General features: G+C 55.4%; 1 pseudogene; it reads left to right on the top strand.

The window, feature by feature from the left end:
• Positions 1-15,912: 15,912 nt before the first annotated feature.
• LOC105748241 (60S ribosomal protein L17-like) overlaps positions 15,913-20,263 on the top strand; it is a 191,992-nt pseudogene continuing 187,641 nt past the window's right edge.

Below are 20,263 nucleotides of genomic sequence, written 5' to 3'. Positions count from 1 at the left end.
GTGGCCCGCTGCCAGCCTAGTCTGCGAGCCCCCGGGGAACAGACACAGACAGGCCTAGATTTGAATCCCAAGGAATGGGGAGGTGATCTCCGAGATGCCTTCTAGCTTAAACACTGTTCTCTACCATCCCTCCCTTACCACTCCCTTACTTGCTGTGTGACCTTAGGCCTGTTGCTTAACCTCTCTGATCCTCATTCTGATCAGTTATTAAATGGAAGAATTACTTCAGGGAATCACAGTGCTTAGCACAGTGCCTGGCACATAGTAGCTACTCAATAAACAGCAGGTGTTTCCATTACTGTGTGCTGGGAGGGGGGGAGGGGCGCAGCTTCCCACTCTGGCCTCCACAGGGCTGGGCTGGTATGCAGATGGGGGAGCGGTGGCCACAGGGCACTGTCACACTGGTCTTAGTCAAAGGCAGTCCCCTTGGTACGGAGTTGGTCCCAGCAGGCCCCTCTCTCTGGCTTTCCACCTTCCACAAACCCCAGAGCTCTGTTCCTCCTTCCCTCCTGGGGCAGCTGGTGCAGGAGCCCTCTGAGGGGAGGGGGAGGTCTAGGAGGAGGCGGAGGAACGTAGTCCCTGGTCTGCACCATCCTGGGCAGGTCTTTCCTTCTCTGGGCCCTGGTTTTCCCATATGTATACAGAGGGATGCTTTCTCGGGGCCCCTTCCAGGATTTGCAAGCCTAGGGCTGCGGACGTGTTGGGTTGGGGACTCCAGGGGGTGGGCGGCTGCCATGTTGTAGGGGCCTTGAAGGGAGGAGAGAGTCAGAGCTGTCCCTGTGAGGTGCGGGGCCCTGAGCCAATGTTGTGCACCCCTCCCTCACACGTTTCTCCAGGGAATACTGGGTCAGGTGACCACGGAAGGCAGAGGAAGAGGTGGGCCCAGGGCTGTGGGACTCAGTGGGAGGGAGGAGAGGCTCGGGAAGAGGGGATTGTTTGGCATCCCTGGGGCTCAGTGGGGCCTGCTGAATGCGACTGAGTTGGGTGGGATTGCCTCTCTCTGTCCCCCTGCCCCCAGAGTCCTCGGGAAGCCCCAAGTCTGTGCTGGCCTAAGAACTCTCAGCCCAGAGCAGGGAAGAAGTTCGGGGCTGGAGAGAGTCCAGGAGGTGAGGCACCTTCCCCACTATTCACCTGGGGTCAGGGGACAGCGTCTTTTTTTTTTTTTTTTTTCCACGCCCAGTGACTTCTTATGCGATCTTAGTTCCCTGACCAGGGATTGAACCCAGGCCCTCGGCAGTGAAAGTGCTGAGTCCTAACCACTGGAGCACCAAGGAATTCCCCCGGGGAGAGTGTCTTTACTGCTACAAGAACACTCAGAGCCCATCTCATCCACCCTTAGGAGGAGACTGACTCCCAAGAGGGTGAGCAGTGTGTCTGAGCTCTTCCGTGAATTAGGCTTACCCAGGGTCCTGGTCCCAGAGGAGCTCAGAGCGTGACATGCATATAGAGCGACATGCTTTGTCGTGGACGAGTGACCAGAGAGCTTTTGGAGACAGGTGGAGGGGCTGCCCTCTCTCCCTAGGGATCTTCCTGGGGCACAACAAAATCAGCCGGGGAGCTTTATGAAATCTCAGTGTTCAGGCTGCACCCACACTTATTACATTAGAACCCCCGGGTGACACGCAGGCATCAGTATTTTTTAAACTTTAAAGTGCACAGGGGTGATCCAGAGATTTTGCTAAAATGCAGACTTTGAATCTGTCACTCGGGGTGCGCCCCTGAACTTCTGCATTTCCAGCAAGCTGCCGGGTGAAGCTGACACTGCTGGTCCGTGGACTGCACTTTGCGTAGCAAGAGGCCAGGGCAGGAGCTGGCAGACTGTGGACCCTTGCCTGTGTTTGTACATCCACAGGTTAAGAATGGTTTCTACATTTTTTAATGATAAAAAAAAATCAAAGGAAGAATAACATTTTGTGACAGGTGAAAAGTACCTGAAATTCAAATAAATTCTTTAGGAATAGAGTCACGCCCCTTGCTCACAGGTTGTCTCTGGCCGCTCTCGAGTGACAAGGACGAAGTTGAAGAGCTGTGGTGATCACATAGCCCTCAGAGCCAAAAATGCTTATTACTGGCCCTTTAGATTAAAAGTGTGCCAACCCTGGGCTACAGGAAACAGCACTATGTCAGGCCTTGAATGATGAGTGGGGAGAAGCAGAAGCAGGGGAACTGCATGAGCAAAGACATGGAGTGTGGGACCACCTCAGAGAAGGCAAGTCTGTGCCCATCTCCCCGAGCCTCGGGGTCTCAGCCCCGCTCCTTCTTTCCCCAAAGAAGCGCCGACTCCTGGTTTCCTGCATGAGGTTCTGTGGTCCCGGCTCCTGCTCTGGGAGGTGGCTTCTCTCCCTCCTTTCCTGAGCTTTCCTCTTATCACATCCTCCGCCCCCATCCTAGGACCATCACTTAACACCCTCTTCTCTGACTCAGGAGGATCTGACAAACCCCCTGTGAGCTGTTAATTTCTATTGAAAGAGGGAGAGAGAGAAAGAAAGGTATGGTTCTTGGAATCACAGAATATCCAAGTTAAAAGAAAACTAGGCATCATCGAGTCCAGCGTCCCCTGCCCCCGGCCCCCTGCCTCGTACTGACAGAAAAATCGTGGCCCCACGTCACGCACAGCTGAGTGAGAGGGGCTTAATTCAAGTCCTGAAGGTCACAGCCAGCTTGAGGGGTCCAGCTTGCTGTGCTTCTCATAACATTGGGAGCGCATAATGAACTCATTTTGAAAATAGAGAATTGGGCGTGTGGGAGTGTGTGTGTACGTGTGTGTGTGCAAACAAATCATGCGGTGAGCTAGTCAGCCTCAGTTTTACAGATGGGGAAACTGAGGCCCAGAGAGCAACAGGCTGGCGGCCACGCTGCTCCTTGGTGGCAGAAGCAGGAGCTGAGCCCAGAGCCTGCAGCCCACGCTCATTTGAGCCAGACAGTGACACGCCCCACGGCCTCCACTTAACGTTTACCCTGAGCTTCCTAATAAGGTGCAGGAGGCCATCATCTGATCTCCCGGGAAGGCATCTCTGCAGATGGACTGGCTCTGCCAGTGGTGTTTTTAAGGAAAGAGAAAGAAGGAAAAGGAAAGCGTTTTCTTGGGCAAGCAGCTTTGGACCAGATGCTCAGGCCATGCTGATTCAGGATCCATCCTGGCAATGGTAGGAGGTGTCTGGAGATTAAAACTTACCATCTGGGGTCTGGAGGTACCACACACAACAACGAAATGAAATACCCAGAAAATGGGTAAGAAACGATCTGTGAAAACGGCAAGACCTGGAATTATTTCACCCACGCTCCCTGAGGAAACCTGCCAGAGGCAGGTAAGACCCTAGCAATCGCTGGAGGTGACAGGAAGGGGTGCACGTTGCCTGATTTAAAGGGGTCCCACTAATGGGGCAATTTCAGCAGATAACAAGCCAGCGTGGGGAACGGTTTTGAGGCGGGAGCCCCTGCCTCCCCCTGTCTGGGAAGGGGCTGCCTGGTCCTCCCTGGTCCCCCACAAGAGGATAATTCAATGTCTCACCAGTCTCTTGACATATCCCAGGGAGACGAGAGACAGGTGTTTCCAGAGAGGCCTCCCACCTTGCCGCCTGTGAGAAGACAGCTCCGTGCACTGTGCTCGTGGGACTGCACCTGGCAGCAGATTTGCAAGGAGGTTTCAGCCGTAGCCGTAATCTGAGGAGGAACCTCCCCGTAAATGCTTTTGTCCACTTGTAGCGGCCTAAGACTTAGCTGCAGGGATGCTGTGGGGATCCAAAGGGGAAAAAAATGAAAACGAGAGTTAGGAGACGTGATGCTCCATCGTTTCATTGTTTTTGACGCTCTCAGCCATACTTGGAGCTGCGGCTGCTGCAGCCACGACTTTATTTCCCTCTGTCGACAACGAGCCAGAAGGGAATGACTGCTCTGGCTTCGGGTGAGACCCGTGGCCTGTGGTCACACAGCTAAAGAGAGGTCAGTGTGGAACTCCAGCTTGGACCTGGTGCCCACCACCTGGCAGGGCAGCGTCCCATCCCAAGGGACCAGCTTAGCCTCTGGGTTCCTTCAGGGCAAAAGACTTGCCCTGAACGGGAGCTGCCAGCAGCCACATCTTGTCCCCAAATGCAGAATATCACGCCGTTGACAAGGGCTTGGCTGGGAAAATGGGACCTGTCCTGCTATGGTGGCAGCCCAGACTGGGGAGAAGGTGCAAATATCACCACACCAGCTGGTTTCTGCTGCTGCACATGTTGGCTAAGAGGTTGGGAGCTGTTTGCTTGAAGCCAAGGGCCTTGTGTCTGCCATATTCGACTTGTCTGGGTCTTTGCTAGATTTGGCGGGGAGCATCTGCCCTGGCCTTGGAGCACAGGCCCCAGGGAGGCCTAGCCAGATCGCAGGCAACCTGGAGCCCCCGGGAGCGCCGGCCACTGTCCACACCTTGCACCTGAGTGGGAGTGGGAGGTGTGAGCCAGAACCCGGCTCTCCCTCCCTTCCGTGTCTCCCCAACCTGAGGCCAAGTTCAGACTGCTGAGCTGGGCCCTCAAGGCCTCCATGGCCCGGCCCCAATACCCCTTCAGGTTTATCTCCCACCGCCCCAACATCACACCAGAGGTGACTCTGCTTACCCCACACGCTGGAGAGTCTGTGCTCGCCACCTGTGCACGGGGGCCTCCTAGCATCCCTGCTGCCCTTCTCCCACTTTTCCGCTGTCGGCTTCTACCCCTGCATCCAGACCCGGCTGTGATGCCATCTTCCCTTCTCAGAGGTGAGGTCGCCTCCTGCAGGGTCTGGGGAGGGGCATCCTGGCCCCGGGGGCAGAAACGGTGCTGGAGAGATCGTGGAGTCAGCCACCCCACTCTGTCCTCGGGGAAGCGGCCCCTGGGGCAGATCACGTGACGGCCTAAAGTCATGCGGGGTTGGCAGCAGTCAGGATCAGACCCCTGGTCCCATCTCTGTGCTCACCTCCCCTCTCTGTCCACTCCTCACCCACTCCTGGCTACAGGTTTGAACCAAGGGTTGGCGCTGACGTTTCAGGAATTAGACTGAAAACCGGCCCCACTAACAGCCCCCCATTACTTACACAGGTGGTTTGGCAGGGTGTTGTAGCAGAGCCCGGGGCTGACTGATTGAAAGTACTTAGCAGACGTCCTTTCAAACCTTTGTTAAAACCTCTTGGCCTTTTAAAGCCTTGAAGTTCGCATTCAGAATGAGGGGTCCATTTCATTCTGCTTCTCATAAAGCACACGGTGAAAGTGCAGGACGTGTGTGTGTGTGTGTGCGCGCGCGCGTGCGCGCGCGCACACACATGCAAAAACAAATCAACGCCTGCCTTCTAAATGAAAGGAGGAAGATGCTAGGCCTGCTGGTGCACCCCGAAGCTGCCCCTTCCCGCTCTAATTTCCTGTCTTTCCCTGAACCTGGTTCACAACCAACAAAGGCAGGGACTGCAGGCAGGTCTACTCTCCAGCCCCGGAAGCACCCGCCATGCTCTGCTCCTGGATCAGACAGGCATGGCACGTGAGAGACAGGAGCCCCAAACATCCTTCTTAGCTGGCTGCCCAGAGCACAGGAAGGGGGTGTGCAGGCAGGGACCAGTCTCTCCTGATAATTGACCCTTTCGCACATTTCTAGAAAACCGAGGCTTGGAGAGCTTAATCAACTTGTCCACGATTTCCCTCTAATGGGGCAGGGGTGGGGGGTGTGCAGAGTAGCTGGGCCAGGACAGCCCCCTCCCTGGGGCTGGAGGTCTTTGCTCTCCCAGCCTCCCTCGGCCTCTTCTCACTGCTGCTGGTGTGGGACAGTGACCGGGGCTGTGAGTCCCCTGAGGTTAGGTTTGCACCTGGGTCACAGATGTGTCCCTTGGCACCTAGAGCAGTGCCTGGTCCACTGTGGGGCCACAGAAAATATTATGGGATGAACTTATTGTCACCCACTATGTGCATGTCACTGTGCCATGGGCAGCCTGGCTCTTGGCCAGACCTAGAGCTTCTTTTCTCTACATTTTGTGAAGGGCTTTCTGGTCTCTTGGCGGTGGGGACCACACCCTCCCTCTGTAGCAGTGCCTCGCATCATGCCTGCGGGCACAGAGAGGCACTCCCTAAGTGTTTACAGGGAAGCTGGGACCTCCCTCCATCAAGTCCCACTCTTGTTCCTGACCCCTTGCCCAGTCCATGCAGACACGGGCCGTGTCCACGGCGTCCTGGATGAGCTCCGAGGCCTAACGCTGGGGGTTTTCTGAGAGGGCAGCCAGTGCCTGCTCTGGGTGGTGTAAACAGGGAGAGATTTACAGCCAACTTCGCCCAAGCAGGGCCTGGTGGAAGAGACGGATTCCACAGCCCTGCCTGCAGGCCTCACTGTTTCTGCTGCTCCTGGGGAAGCCTCACTTCAAAGTCGGGGGAGCTCAGGGACTTCCCTGGTGGCGCAGTGGTTAAGAATCCGCCTGCCAATCCAGGGGACACAGGTTCGAGCCCTGGTCTGGGAAGGCCCCACAGGCTGCAGAGCAACTAAGCCCTTGCATCACAACTGCTGAGCCTGCGCTCTACAGCCCACAAGCCACAACTACTGAAGCCCGTGCGCTCAGAGCCCATGCTCCGCAGCAAGAGAAGCCACCGCAATGAGAAGCCTGGGCACCGCGCCGCTCACCGCAACTAGAGAAAGCCCGCGTGCAGCAAGGAAGACCCAACGCAGCCAAAAATAAATAAATAAATAAAAATTAAAAAAAAGAAATTGAGGACCCATTTTTCATGTGTATTAAGAGTAACTTTGCTTTGTGTGTGTGTGTTTCGTTTTCTCTTGCCTTTCTGCCCTGTGTTTGAAGATTTCCTTGGTTTTTTTTTTGTGTGTGTGTGTGGTATGCGGGCCTCTCACTGTTGTGGCCTCTCCCGTTGCGGAGCACAGGCTCCGGACGCTTAGGCTCAGCGGCCATGGCTCACGGGCCCAGCCGTTCCGCGGCATGTGGGATCTTCCCGGACCGGGGCACGAACCCGTGTCCCCTGCATCGGCAGGCGGACTCTCAACCACTGCGCCACCAGGGAAGCCCGATTTCCTTGGTTTTATTGTCTATATTATCGATTTGGTGTTCGGCTATGCCCGTTTTGTCGTTCTTCTAGTTGTCTGATTTTTTTCGGAGTTATCACTGAATTTCCAAGAACTCTTTCTTTCCTGATCCTCCTGTGCAACAGCTGCTTGTGGTCCCATCTGACTCCTTGTGCGCATAAGTTCAGGAAGCAGAAGTCAACGTTATTTTTGTAAAGCCTGAACCCGAAGGACCGCAGTGGATAAGCGTGGGATCTCTTCAGTGTCTGAGACAGAGTCTGCATGGGAAGGCGGGGCTTTGGGCCCAGAGACGCAGCTCACATTCCCCCTGGAGCTCTGACCAGCAGTGTGAGCTTCACTCGGACAGCATGAGCTTCCCTGTCTGTAAATGGGGAAAGCACTTCCTACCTCGCAGGCTTGCAGTGCGGATGCAAGGCCTCCTGTGGGCCCCTGGATCTGCACCTTGGTTGTGAATGAGTCTTCATCAATTAATGCAACACGAGGCCTGTACTCTACCCACACCCTTTCACCAGAGTGGAAAATTGCCTTTTGTTACTCTTCACCCCAGAGCTGTTTGGCTTTTTGACTACATATACGTATATATGTATTTTAGTCATTTCTGGGCAGCTTCTCATGCATATTCAAATCCAAGCAGTTAGGGTTCTGGGAATGATTCAAATGTTTGCTGCACAGTGTAACTGATCTTAATATAGCAGCATCATCCCAGTCTGCAGTTGTCTCCGCTCCCGCACAGCCTGTTTAGGCCAAAGGAGATCAACACGCGGATGCACTTCCGCCCTCCAGCCTCACGGGGACTAAGTGGCTGGGTTGGGGGAGCCCTTTCCATCGTCCGGGTTTCTGTTTTTCTTTTCACCCAGTGTCTGGTCCTTGCTAATCATCCTCTCTATAGATGACGGGACATCAGGAGAGGAATATCGGGGAGGCAGAGCGTGTCTCAGATCACGTGTCGTGGGCCACGTGGCTGCCCAGAGCCGGTGCTCGGCCGCATTTGTGGAATGAATGAGGCCGAACTGGAGCCTGGAATGCAGATCGCTGCTCTAGAGAGGCAGAACCCGAAACTGAGAAACAACCTTGTAATCGTAGGGCTGGTGGGGCCTTCGCCGGCTTGGGGTCCCACATGCCAAAACGTCATCCTAATTAAAGCCCCAGAGTGGGACTCAGACTCAGGAATAGCCTCTGCCGCAGGGAGAGGGGGCCTACGGGAGTGGGAGGGGCTTGACCGGAAGGCTCCACCCCCTCCACCATTCACCGCCCCCCAGTCCCCCGCCCCTTCCCTCCTCCTCCCACTTCTTCTCACCCCCACCATGACTCTCTGGACAGCGGAGCCCCCTCTGGTTTGGGCTGTGCCCCTCTCAGCTCCACAGCCTGGGGATCTGCGTCCAGCCTGTGACACCAGAGCCCGGCAGAGGCAAGTCCGCGGGGAAGGTGCTTTTGCACTTGGACATCGAAGCTCCTCCTTCCAGAGGCTCCAAGGAGAGCAAACAACAGATACCCAGCGCGGGGTCTGGGGGACTCCTGTCCGGGAAGGAGCTGAATTGCAAACGTGCTGTCAGAACACCTGTCTCCCCTGACCTCCGGGGAAAAGCTCTGACCCTTCTCCTGGGGGGACATCCTCTGTTTCCTCCCCCATATCCACAGGCACCTCATTCACATCCTTCAGGGATCGGCCCAGATCCCACCTTCAGAACCCTGAGTCCCTCTCCCTCTGGGCCCCCAGCCCCCTGGTTCACACTCTCACAGCACCCGGCACGCAGTCTGGATGAGTATGGTCCCCTCAGCGTCCCTGGGGATGGAGACTGTGCTCTGGCCATGTGTGTAAAGGGGCAGCGTAGGGCAGCATCCTCACACGTGAGCCTGTCTCGCAGTCCCCTGAGGGTGTGTTAAAACACAGGCCACTGGTCCCACCCAGAGCTTCTGATTCAGTAGTGTGCAGTGGAGCCTGAGAATTTACATTTTGAATAGCTTTCCAGGTGATGCTGACGCTGCTGTTGGGTGCCACATTTTGAGAACAACTGGCTTGTGGGAGCCTGGACCAGCGTCAGGACTGGGGTCCTGGCCACTCGGCTGTGGGACCCATCAATCCACCGGCTCTGATGGTCAGCAAACAGTGACTTATAGAACTAAGCCCGGAGACCAGAGAGCAGCCACTTAGCCTCGTGGACCCTCCTTGAGAGGACAGGGCCTCCAAGGAGGATGGAGACTGTGACAAAGTAAGAAATGTACACTGGGTCTCTGCCCTCAGTTTACGACACAGTGCTCCTAAAACCCTTGTCGTTTCTGGAGTGAGGGGAGCATGTTTTATGCTCATGAAGCACCTTGGTCAACCCTGCCCTGTTCTGGGGGTTTTGAGATGAATGAGGCCAGAGCCCTGCCCTTAGGAAGGCGGGAGGGAAACGTCACATGGGTGGGGTGCCGCTTCATCCCGAGGGAGTATGTCAAAACAGACCCCTGACTCTCGAGATGCTCAGAGCCCTGAGCTAAATGGTGGGGCCCTGGGCTGGGGATAAACCTCTGTGACTTATGCGCGCAGAAGGGAACCCAGAAGCCGTCTGAGCGCAGAGACCGGGAATTCCAAGACATCCTCATGGATTATGAGGGCAATGAGATCGTTGGGAACAGCGCCTGTCCTAGGAAGACATCCTCACGGATTATGAGGGCAATGAGATCGTTGGGAACAGCGCCTGTCCTAGGAAGACATCCCCATGGATTATGAGGGCAATGAGATCGTTGGGAACAGCGCCTGTCCGAGGGATCGGCAGCTGTCCGATCTGCGCGCCCACAAAGCTTCCTGCTGCGAAGCAAAGCCGTGGCCTGAGGCCGAGTACCCGGCTCTCTGAACCGGCATTCTCTGGGTTACTGGATGAAACCCAGTCTGGAGGAAAGCACAAGGGCCATCAGAGTCAGCTGACCTCAGTTCCCACTGGTATTGATTCTGTTAGGCTGGAGGGATCGCTTGATCTCCCTGAGCTGGGAAGTAATACCCCTCTCCCACTGTTGGTGCGAATTGGAGTTAACAAGGCCTCACGCCCGAGGCAGGGTAGGCGGCCACTCCATAGATGGTCACTTCGTGCCTGCCTTCTAGCCCCTTCCCTGCCCTCTCCCCTCCTGGACTATGTTGCAGGCCCAACAGAAATGTCCGTGGACTCCGCTTACCCCTGACTAATGAGTCGCTGGTGGAACGAGAGGCCCCCCAGCCCCAGGCAGGAAGCTAAGGGTGCTACGTGGAGCCGAACACCAGAAGCCAGGGTGGGAAGGAACAGATTTCCAGGCTGGACAGGCAGTGAGACAGAGCAGGGCCACACAGGGGCCAGGGCCTGGGGCTCTGGCTCTGACCTGGCTGGGAGGGAACCAGGGACTGAGTTTGCTCAGGTCCTGAGTGGCACTGAGGGGAAGAAGCCAGAGAGAGCTACCCGTTCTCAGCACATCCTCCAGAGGCGCTGCCTTTCCAGCGTCTTGAAAGGTGAAGGGTTGAGGTGGATCTTAAGCCTCTGATGCAAAGACATTGGAGGAACCGGCCATGTGAACAAGACAGGACCGGCAGAGGTGATGCAGAGGTGGGCCTCCTGCAGCCCCGCCCCTGCCCCAGGGCCCTCCTGGGATGCTAACAGCTAACACCAGTGAGCTCCAGACAGGGAGGGTACGTGCATCAAGCCCGCCCCCACCCCTCCCCAGCCCCCATCACTCCTGTCCTGACAACACTCCCGCGGCAGTATTATTTTGACCCCTCCTTGCTTTGCAGATGAAAACCTGGACACACAATGTTGTCCTATAGCTTATTAGAGGCCAGCAGTTCTCCAACCTGATAGGTCTGTCCCTGGAGCCACACGGGAACCACCGCGCCCCTGCCTTCCCTGACTAGGGTCCGTGCGTGTCTGCCCACCAGGTCTCTTGACTGAGCAGGGCTGACCAGTGACTCTCCCCACAGACATGGATGTGCGGGCTGTGGACAAGGGCTGGGCAGAGAGCTCATTCTGCTCACTGCTTTTCTTGCATTTGGGGATACTGAGGTCCAGAGAACAAGGAGTCCTCCCAGGTCACCCAGAGCAGAGGGCACATGGCCCCAGAGTCCGGCCCGTCTGCAGCTCTGAGCCCCATGGGAGACAAAGCTCGACAGGAAGACGGTTGACCTTTCTTCCGTCAGGGGAACTTTGGGGACGTAGAAATATTTCCAAGTCTTTTTAAAAAAAAAAACCCTTAAATACATATTTATTATTTGCACTAGCAACTAAAAAAGAATATTTACACCAACTGTTTGAAACAGATCAATGGAACTGATTTGGGGGAAGAAATAGGAACATATGACAAAAAGTAAGTCATCTCCATTTGGTTCTGAGCATTTGACAAGGAAAACACGTGACGGCTGCACCGATTGCCTGTGACCAACGATGCAGAAGGCACAGCCCATCAGCCCAATGTTCGGTTCTAAATACTCTAATGTACCAAGGAGAGCGGAACATGTTTTAATAAAAATGATACAAGCTGGTTGCCCACAGGCAGCTGGGAACCATCACCTTCTGGACACCTGCACGTGTGTCTTTTTTCTCCATCTCTTGAGCTGCCGGGTGGAGCGCCAGCCTACCCTGGTGACTTTCTCCAGCCCAGGGTAGACTGTGACGGGCCCCTCGGCACAAAGAAGCAGGGGTGCTGGGAGAAGGCTCTGGGTAGCTCACTCAAAAAGAACTTTCTGAGCTTTTCTTTTATTATAAATATGATATATGCTTATTATAAAAATTTAAAATAATTCATAAAGGTACAAGGTAAAAGTATAAAGTCCAACCACACAGAGACAGCTGTGGTTCATGTTGCAGTAAACTACCTTCCAGATCCTTCTTCAGGCATGTACAGTTTTACACACAGGGGAGCATACAATTCTCTCCACCTGTGAGCTGAGAAAAGAAGCGGGCACAGCTGAGCTGCTGTCTCCCAAAGGAAGGGGGATGGAGGGAGTTGTATTAGTCAGCTAGAGCTTCCACAACAACATAACGTAGCCTGAGTGGCTTAAACAACAAATTTAGTTTTCTCCCAGCTCTAGAGGCTGGAAGTCTGAGGTAAGGTGCCATCAGGCTTGGTGTCTGGTGTCAGGCTCTTTTCATGGGTTGTGGATGGCCACCTTCCCACCATGTGCTCTCATGGTCTTTCCTGCATGTGTGCAAGTGGGGAAAGAGAGACTGGGTTCTCTCATGTCTCTTCTGATAAGGGCACTAACCCCATCATGAGGGCCCCACCCTCATGACCTCATCTAACCCTAAGTACCTCCCAAAGGCCCCTGTCTCCAAATACCATCACTTTGGGGTTAGGGTTTCAACACAGGAATTTGCAGGGGTGGGATGCAAATATTCAGTCCATGACAGGGGGAAACGCTTATTGGGAGCCTACTGTGTGCCCAGCATGGTGCCAACTACTTTGCATCCACAGGCTTATTTGTTCTCACACAGCCTCAAAAGCATGGATTACTGTCCTCATCTTACATATCAAGAAGTTAAGGTTTGTGGCAGATGTGAGATTTAAACCAGGATGACTCTTTTGCTACTAGGTGAAGGGTTCATGAAAAAGAAAATTCAGAAACAGCCCCAAAGGGAGGAAAACTGCCCTGTTAGAGGTGATGGTGGTGGTTCTGGCCACGTTCATGCCCCCCTCAGCCCTCTCTGGCCATGTAGGCTCCCCGGGGAGGAATGGACCGCAGGAGGCTGCTTGACAGGTGCAAAGAGGCTTGCCCAGCCCAGGAGGCACCCTGCACTGACCCTCTGCATCTCAGAATGGTTTTCTCAGAACACTCCCTTGTGACATCAAGCCTCAAACTGGGCAGAACAAGTCCTTAAAGACAGTTTTCTCTAGCGATTACCCTAGCTGTTGAGCAAACCTTATTAGTAATTAGTTTGCCAAAGATAGCATCCCCTCATAGAGCAGAAGAAATGGTCATGACTGGAGCCAGCCCTTCCAGCTATTTTCTGCAAAAAGAAACACCAGCCCCCTGGGATTTCTCTGGACCCTTTAAATCCTGGAGCCAATGGCCCAGGGCTCAGCTGCTCACCAGCTACGTCAATCTCTTTGAGACTCACTTTCCTCATCCATCAGGTAGCGATCCCATTTTCACCTGGGTCACCCCACTTCATGTCCAGCTGTGCATGGTTGCACCCTTGCCAATAGCTGGGGTTGGGGAGGGGATATTGGGGTGCTTCATGGATGGGGGATGGTTGAGATGAACAGCGAGGGCTCTGCAAGCAGAAGACAGCCCGGGCACGGGGAGCATGTGTGGGGAAGGGGCCTGAGACGGGGCTGCACCAGCAGGGACCATGTTATGGAGGACCTGGGATCTCCTGCCAGGATGAACTCCATCCCCGAGGCCGTAGGGAATGACTGGGGGGCCTAAACCAAGGAAGCGGCAAGATCGGATTGTTGGTTAGAAGAAGAATTTTCAAGATAGGGTGACAATGCCCTGGAAAGTGGCAGAGATGCAGGTAGGGAGACCGTTTAGGAGGCCATGCCAGTGATGGGGGGGCACTGTCCAAGGTCTGCCAGGGGGACAGACAAGTCACAGACCTCCGCTGACCTTCCCGGTGGCGCTCAGCGGAAGGATGGATAACGGAGAGCTGTTTGGATTTTGTTCCCATGTGATTTTGGGTGACCTGACATCTCTGTCTCCCACCCCCCAAAACTCACTCCATCTTGTGGGGACCGGGGATGGTAAGTGGAGCCCCAGCGGTGCATGGCCTTCCTGGAAAGAGTGGGAAGACTGAGCAGAGGGGGTTCCTGGGACCAGAAGGAGAGGGGCACCAGCCACGGAGACCAGGAGGAGCCCTCAGAGCCGTGTGAGCAGAGCCAGGAGCGGGGTCATGGGAAGTGTCAAGTGCAGAAGGGACACGAGATACACGAAGACTCTGAGGACTAGTTGGGGTGACTGTGCGGGCCTGGTGGGGACCTTTGCCAGGCTGGGGATGGGGATTGAGTGGAGGTTGAAAAGTGGAGGCAGGTAACCAGAGGGAATGCACCCTCCCCGAGGTTGGGGGGGGGCTTCTCATGCGTTGTCAAAGGAGGGAGGGCCCTGGGCAAGGGGGGCTGCAGGGAAGACGCGGTCCTGACCATGCAGCGGGTGGGGAGAGGTGGTGGGGCCCATCCTGGCTGGAGGAGTCGGGAGGGCTGGAGAAGTGATGCGGGACCTTGTCTCAGGTGAACCTGGACAGAGGCAGGGAGGAGGAAGAGACGCAGGGAGGACTCGGTCGTCTCCCGGTCCTGGCATCGACTCACTATTGCACTTCGGGCGACTTGCATCTGCTCTCTGGGCTCCAGCTTCCAGGGCTGGCTCTCCATGACTCCACGGTCTACAGCCCACCCTCAGTGGAATGGTTTCTGAATTCAGAGGGCCTGGGGCAGAGGGGTCCTTGTTACATCTCATCTAGGAAGGCATAACTGTCCACATTTCATAAGTGAGTAAAGTGGGGCTCGGGGAAAACACGCCCAAAGCTACGCAGTAGTAAGTGGCAATGCCAGGCTTCTACTCACACCTGCCTGGCCCCAGCCTCAGCTCTTTCCTCTATACACGAGCATCGCTGCAACAGGTGTACCGTGGGCAGAGGGCCACTGGTGGCTGGTTGGCTGGCTGGCTGGGCATATGGATGGGTAAATGGATGGGTGGATGGATACATGGGATACCCTCTGTCTCTTCTTTCCATCATCTAACTCCATCATCTAATTCTCAGAGGTGCCCCCTCTTCCAGGAAGCCCTTCCTCACTCTCCTGTCCCACAAAAATGTCTCCGCATAGGAGGGCCCTCTCTTCTAGAGCACACTCCGCCCACAGCAGACCTCTAGCTGCTCTCATAACATCTGGCCCAGTTGGGTCTTGCTCCCATACTGGACTGTGAGCCCTGGGGGTTGGGTGCGGGGGGTTCTGTCTCACATGCCTCTGTCCCTGAGAGCTCCTGGCAGGCTCTTCTATGCTGGCTGCTGGGTAAGTGGGGTGTGAAAGGCAGGCTCTGCTGGTGGCTGGACTGCACTGGAGAAAGGCCACAGCAGTGAGGGGAGACCTGGGGGACTGGGGAGTGCAGGTCTACAGCACTCAGCCCACCCGCTGCGATCGGGTCTGCCTCGTCCAGAGCCCTGCCCTGAGGGCAGCAGGAGAAAGAAACTCGAATTTGCCGATAAACAGTCTCACCTCTTCCGGCCTGACTTCTTCACTTGTTCTCTTGGGTGAATTCTCAGATTTCCAGTTTTCCTCTCTCAGGCTGCTCCTCCTATGAGACCTGGGGGCATGGGTGCAATTGTGTGTGTGTGAGTCTGCGAGTGTGTGCCTGTGTTTGGGGGTGTGTGAGTGTGTGTGTGTCTGCGAGTGTGTGTCTGCGAGTGTGTGCCTGTGTCTGGGTGTGTGTGTGTCTGCGAGTGTGAGTGTGTGTGTCTGCGAGTGTGTGCCTGTGTTTGGGGGGTGTGAGTGTGCTGTGTCTGCGAGTGTGTGCCTGTGTCTGGGTGTGTGTGTGTCTGCGAGTGTGTGCCTGTGAGTGGCGGGGTGAGTGTGTGTGTGTCTGTGAGCGAGTCTGCAAGTGTGTGCCTGTGTTCGGGTGTGTGTGTGTGAGTGTGAGTGTCTGCAAGTGTGAGTGTGTCTGTGAGTGAGTCTGTGCCTGTGAGGGGGGGTGGGAGTGTGTGTGTGTCTGCGAGTGTGAGTGTGTGTGTCTGCGAGTGTGTGCCTGTGTTTGGGGGTGTGAGTGTGTGTGTGTGTGTCTGCGAGTGTGTGTCTGTGAGTGTGTGCCTGTGTCTGGGGGTGTGTGTGTCTGCGAGTGTGTGCCTGTGTCTGGGGGTGTGTGTGTCTGCGAGTGTGTGCCTGTGAGCGCGGGGGTGAGTGTGTGCAGGCTCGCGCGGCCCCATGGGGATGGTGGCAGCTCCCTTGCCCCTTCTGGTGTTGGCGCCCCGGTAGCTCTTGCTAGGCCCTGGCTTTGTGTCTGACCGCTTGACCTTCCAGTGTGCCCGATGCCCCAGCAGCCTCTCCCTTCTGGCCTTCTCTGATCCACCGGCCTCCTTGGCACCGGGGTGTCCCCTCCCCAGGGAGCCCGGGAGCTTCCAGATCCTCTGCAGAGCTCACAGGTGTCAGTCAGCTCCATCGTCGTTGACCTGGACCCCTTCGTCCCCAGGGACACACTCTGGCTGCTGCACACCAGGAGGAAGGTGGCTCCTCTCCCAGGCCAGGGCTGTGGGCCAGGGGACTCTGCTGGGCACAGGTCTCCCCACGGCTTCCTACATGTCTGCATACCTCCCTCACCTGAGCTGCGCGCGGGGGCAGGGGCGGGGGGCACACCTCACCCCTCTCCCTCCTCCCTCCTCTGGCTCACCATGCTCCAGGCCAGAGGGGAGCGTGTCTGTTCCCAGGACCCCAACACAGTAACTTCCCAGTTAGCACTTCTCTTCCCAGATCATCGGCCAGGTCTAGCTCTTGATGTGTTTGCTGGTAAGAGCTTAGGGTTGAGAAAGTCTTTCTTTCTGGACAAATCCTGGGTTTTGGGAGTGTTGTCTTGCTGCTGACTCAGAATCCTACACTGGGTATCAGAGCTGGATATCGCCTTCCTGCCTCTGCATTTCCGTCTCAATAACCCAAAATCTTCCCAAAGGAAAAGCGTGGGATCCCACCGTCACACACAGAAAGTGGAAAGAGAAAAACCAGTGCTTCAGGAAGCCCTTCTCACAGTTACGTGAGTTTAGGGATGGCAGGGTCACAGATGCCTGCTTCAGAGCTAGATGTTTGAAGGAAAAAGGTGGGGAGAATCGCTCTTAATCAACAGCCCCGGGGGCAGGTGCATTCCCACCACCTCATGAGCTGTCCAGCCCCTCTGCAGGGTGGGAATTTTACAAACAGGGAAAAGGGGAACGAGACTCAGAGGTGGAAGGTAGCTTAGCCAAGACCAGAGCGAGTGAAAGAAGCCGGGCGGGACCCCAGGACACGCGATTCCAGCCCTAGGCTCTTGCTAAGAGCTGGCAGCTGCCCGGGGCTAACCACCAACACGGCGCACATCAGTTGGCAGCACGGGGCATGGGCGCCACAGCCCGACAAGCCCACTTGCCTACTGTTTGGAAGGGAGTTGAGGACACACCCTCCAGTCCCCACCCTCCAAGGTACAGAATCTGGTTCAGAGGAGCAAGCAAGAGAGGGAGACCCGGGTGGGGAGACAAGGGAGGGTGGAGGACGTCTCCAGTGTGGGGTCCACCTCCAGAAAGTGAGGGCACACAAACAAGGTAGGATTGCAGCTGGCTTCTGTGCTGGGAACGTCCCCAGGTCCTGTCCCTGGCCCTGGTCCCTGCTCTAGCCCTCCTAGCTGCCCTGCAGCTCCAGGAGGAGGTGAGCGCTCTGTCCGCTCCAGCCCTCCCCTTTCTGAGCATCTCCAGGCAGGAGGTGGGTGACCATGCTGAGAAGGTGCCAGGAGCGGGTGGCTGTGAGCCCCGAGCCAGCAGCCGCTGGGCTGGGGGCTTTCTCTCTCTACAGCGGCGCTGGTGGCAGAGAAAGGTTTGCACAGCAGAGCGGCAGACCAGTCTGTATTTTCACGGACAATCAGGAAATGTTTGTCTGGTGCATATACATGTGATTATATGTGTGTTGGGTGGATATAAATCCAGATGGTCACTGACTATTGCTCAGTTATGTAAAGACTCCTCCAGACATGGTATAGTTGGGCCACCCACGTTGCAGGAAGGACTTAGGGACCCTCTCAACAGGCCCCTCCTTTCCTGGAGTCTTGACAAGGGAGCTCACACATGCACCCTGACTCAGGGTGCTCCCAGCCTGGCCCTCTCCCGTCTCCCGGCCCTGCCCCTGCATGCCATCTGGAGAACCACTGAGAAAATATATTTTTAAAACCTATTTTTCTGGTGGCGCAGTGGTTGAGAGTCCGCCTGCCGATGCAGGGGACACGGGTTCGTGCCCCGGTCCGGGAAGATCCCACATGCCGCGGAGCGGCTGGGTCCGTGAGCCATGGCCGCTGAGCCTGCGCGTCCGGAGCCTGTGCTCCGCAATGGGAGGGGCCGCGACAGTGAGAGGCCCGCGTACCGCAAAAAAACACAACAACCTATTTTTCTGATTATAAAAGCAATTCACATTTAATAAAAGAAAAGTACAAGGAAGAAAGCAGGGCCAACTAGCCACCTGCTGTTCACACGTGGCTTTGAACCTTGTCAACATCTATACAATATTCTTGTGTATATTTTGCATAAACACAGAATATGTATATAATATCCCTATGTAGGAAAACATCCATAATTGACATATTAGAGGCATTATTTTGAACTCTGTATTTTCTTGGGTCATAGAAAATTCTTCAGGAACATTACTTTTAGTGATGGCCTGACAATGGTCTATCATATGACAGCACTATACTGCACATCAGGGTTCTAGAAACCAAGCCAGCAGTCCTTCTGGTACCCACGATGGCTGGCCACTCAGTGCTGGTCGGGACACACAGCTTTCGGCAGCAGCGTAGCCTCCAGAAACGGTCAGGGGGAACTGCGTGGGTGTGGTGTGCCAGGGGCGGAAGGAGAACCCACAAGGCAGGAGGACGCAAGTTCCATCTCAGTCACCTTGGACTTGAGATATTGGTGGTACATCTGGGCTGTGCTTCCTACAGCCCTAGAGCACAGGAGAGAGGGAGAAGCCGGAGACAGAGGTGTGGGAGTATCTGCCGAATGTTCACGAAGTTCCCGCCCGGTGCCCAGCACTACAAGCTCTAGGGGTGGCGAGAAGGAAGTCTAAGGATGCCAAACAGGTGGTCCTCACCCCACAGCAGTGTTCTATTGAGGAAGACAAAAGACGTGAGGAAGTACGTGTGTGCGTGTACCATGTGCCACGCGATGCTTAGGGCTTTGCATACGTCACCTGTCATCCTTGCAACAATCATGCACATCGGGTAAGATTGTCCCCATTTCACAGGTGAGGAAACTGAGACTCTAAGTGGATGAGTAACTCGATTGCGCAGCTAAAAGGAGGTGGAGCCAGTATTGATAACTAAATCTGGTGGACTGGCTGCCCATGCTCGCTCTCTTTCTCCTCCATGTATTTTTTTTATAAGTTTATTTATTTATCTAGGCTGTGTTGGGCGTGTGGACTTCTCTAGTTGCAGCACGCGGGCTCTAGAGTGCACGGGCTCAGTAGTTGCAGCACGCAGGCTTAGTTGCCGTATGTGGGATCTTAGTGTCCCGACCAGGGATTGAACCCAGGCCCCCTGCATTGGGAGCGTGGAGTCTTAACCACTGGACCACCAGGGAAGTCCCTCAGTGTCTGTCTTTTAATTAAATAACAGGACAAAATATGTTACAAAATGTACTATGTCAGTTCAAAGACAGGACAGATTACAGTGGGTTTCCTGGGGGTGAGGGTGGTTGGATCTGGGCCAGAGGGAGGGGGATCACTCTCAGTGGGAACCAGGGTTTGTCGACAGAAATATCACCCCACAGCACGTGAGTGTCGACTCTACTTGGCGCTCCCCCACACATCTCCCCTGTAGGCTTCAGGGCTCAGGGGCCCAAGGCACGCTGCCAACACCTGCCCCTCTTGGCCTCGGGCTCTCTCTGCCCATTGGGGTGCACTTACCACTCAGAGGGAAGGTCGCAGCTCCCAAGAATTAACCCTGTGTGGGAGCAGCCCTCCGTTCCTGGGTGTACTTAGCCCAGCTCCCTTGCCCTAGGATCAGGTGTCTCTGCCGCTTGCGGGTTTTCCCAGGGGGGTTAGGGTCCAGCCTCTCCCCTCCCTGTCTCATCCCCCTTTCTTATGAGTGTTCCCTTCACCGTCCCAATAAGCTACTGCATTTTAGTCCATGTTTCTGGGCCTGCTGGGGGAACCCAGATTAAGACAGAGGGCCTTGAACACCTAATGAGTCTTATTTGAGGTCGAATAAGAGAGTCACTGAAGGATTTGAATGGCAGGAACGACATCACCAACACAGCATTTCCTGAGCTGCAGCAGCCAGGGCTTGACAGTCCACAGGAGAACTCGGAACCCAGAAGCTCTTTGAGGTCAAGCTGCCAGGGGTGGTGGAGAGAAGGCCTGGGCAGGTGGGTCCTGAGGCTGCACTCAGGTGGCAGAAAAGCCCTCCTCTGCATCTTCTGCTCCCTCATCATACCCCCGTCACCCGCCTCTCCCACCTGCCAGCCAGAGCCCTGCTAAGCTACTCTCTGCTTGTTGCCCAGGGAGCAGCCTCTGTGGGCTTATCTCAGAGCCGGCAGGGTAGAGATGGCTGTGGTTTTCCTTCCTCTCCTGCCGCCTGTAATTTCCA

This window comes from Orcinus orca, chromosome 13, assembly GCF_937001465.1.
Source record: "Orcinus orca chromosome 13, mOrcOrc1.1, whole genome shotgun sequence".
NCBI lineage: Eukaryota > Metazoa > Chordata > Mammalia > Artiodactyla > Delphinidae > Orcinus > Orcinus orca.
The sequence above is the reverse complement of the archived record's forward strand: the minus strand, read 5'-3'. Positions and strand labels throughout refer to the sequence as shown.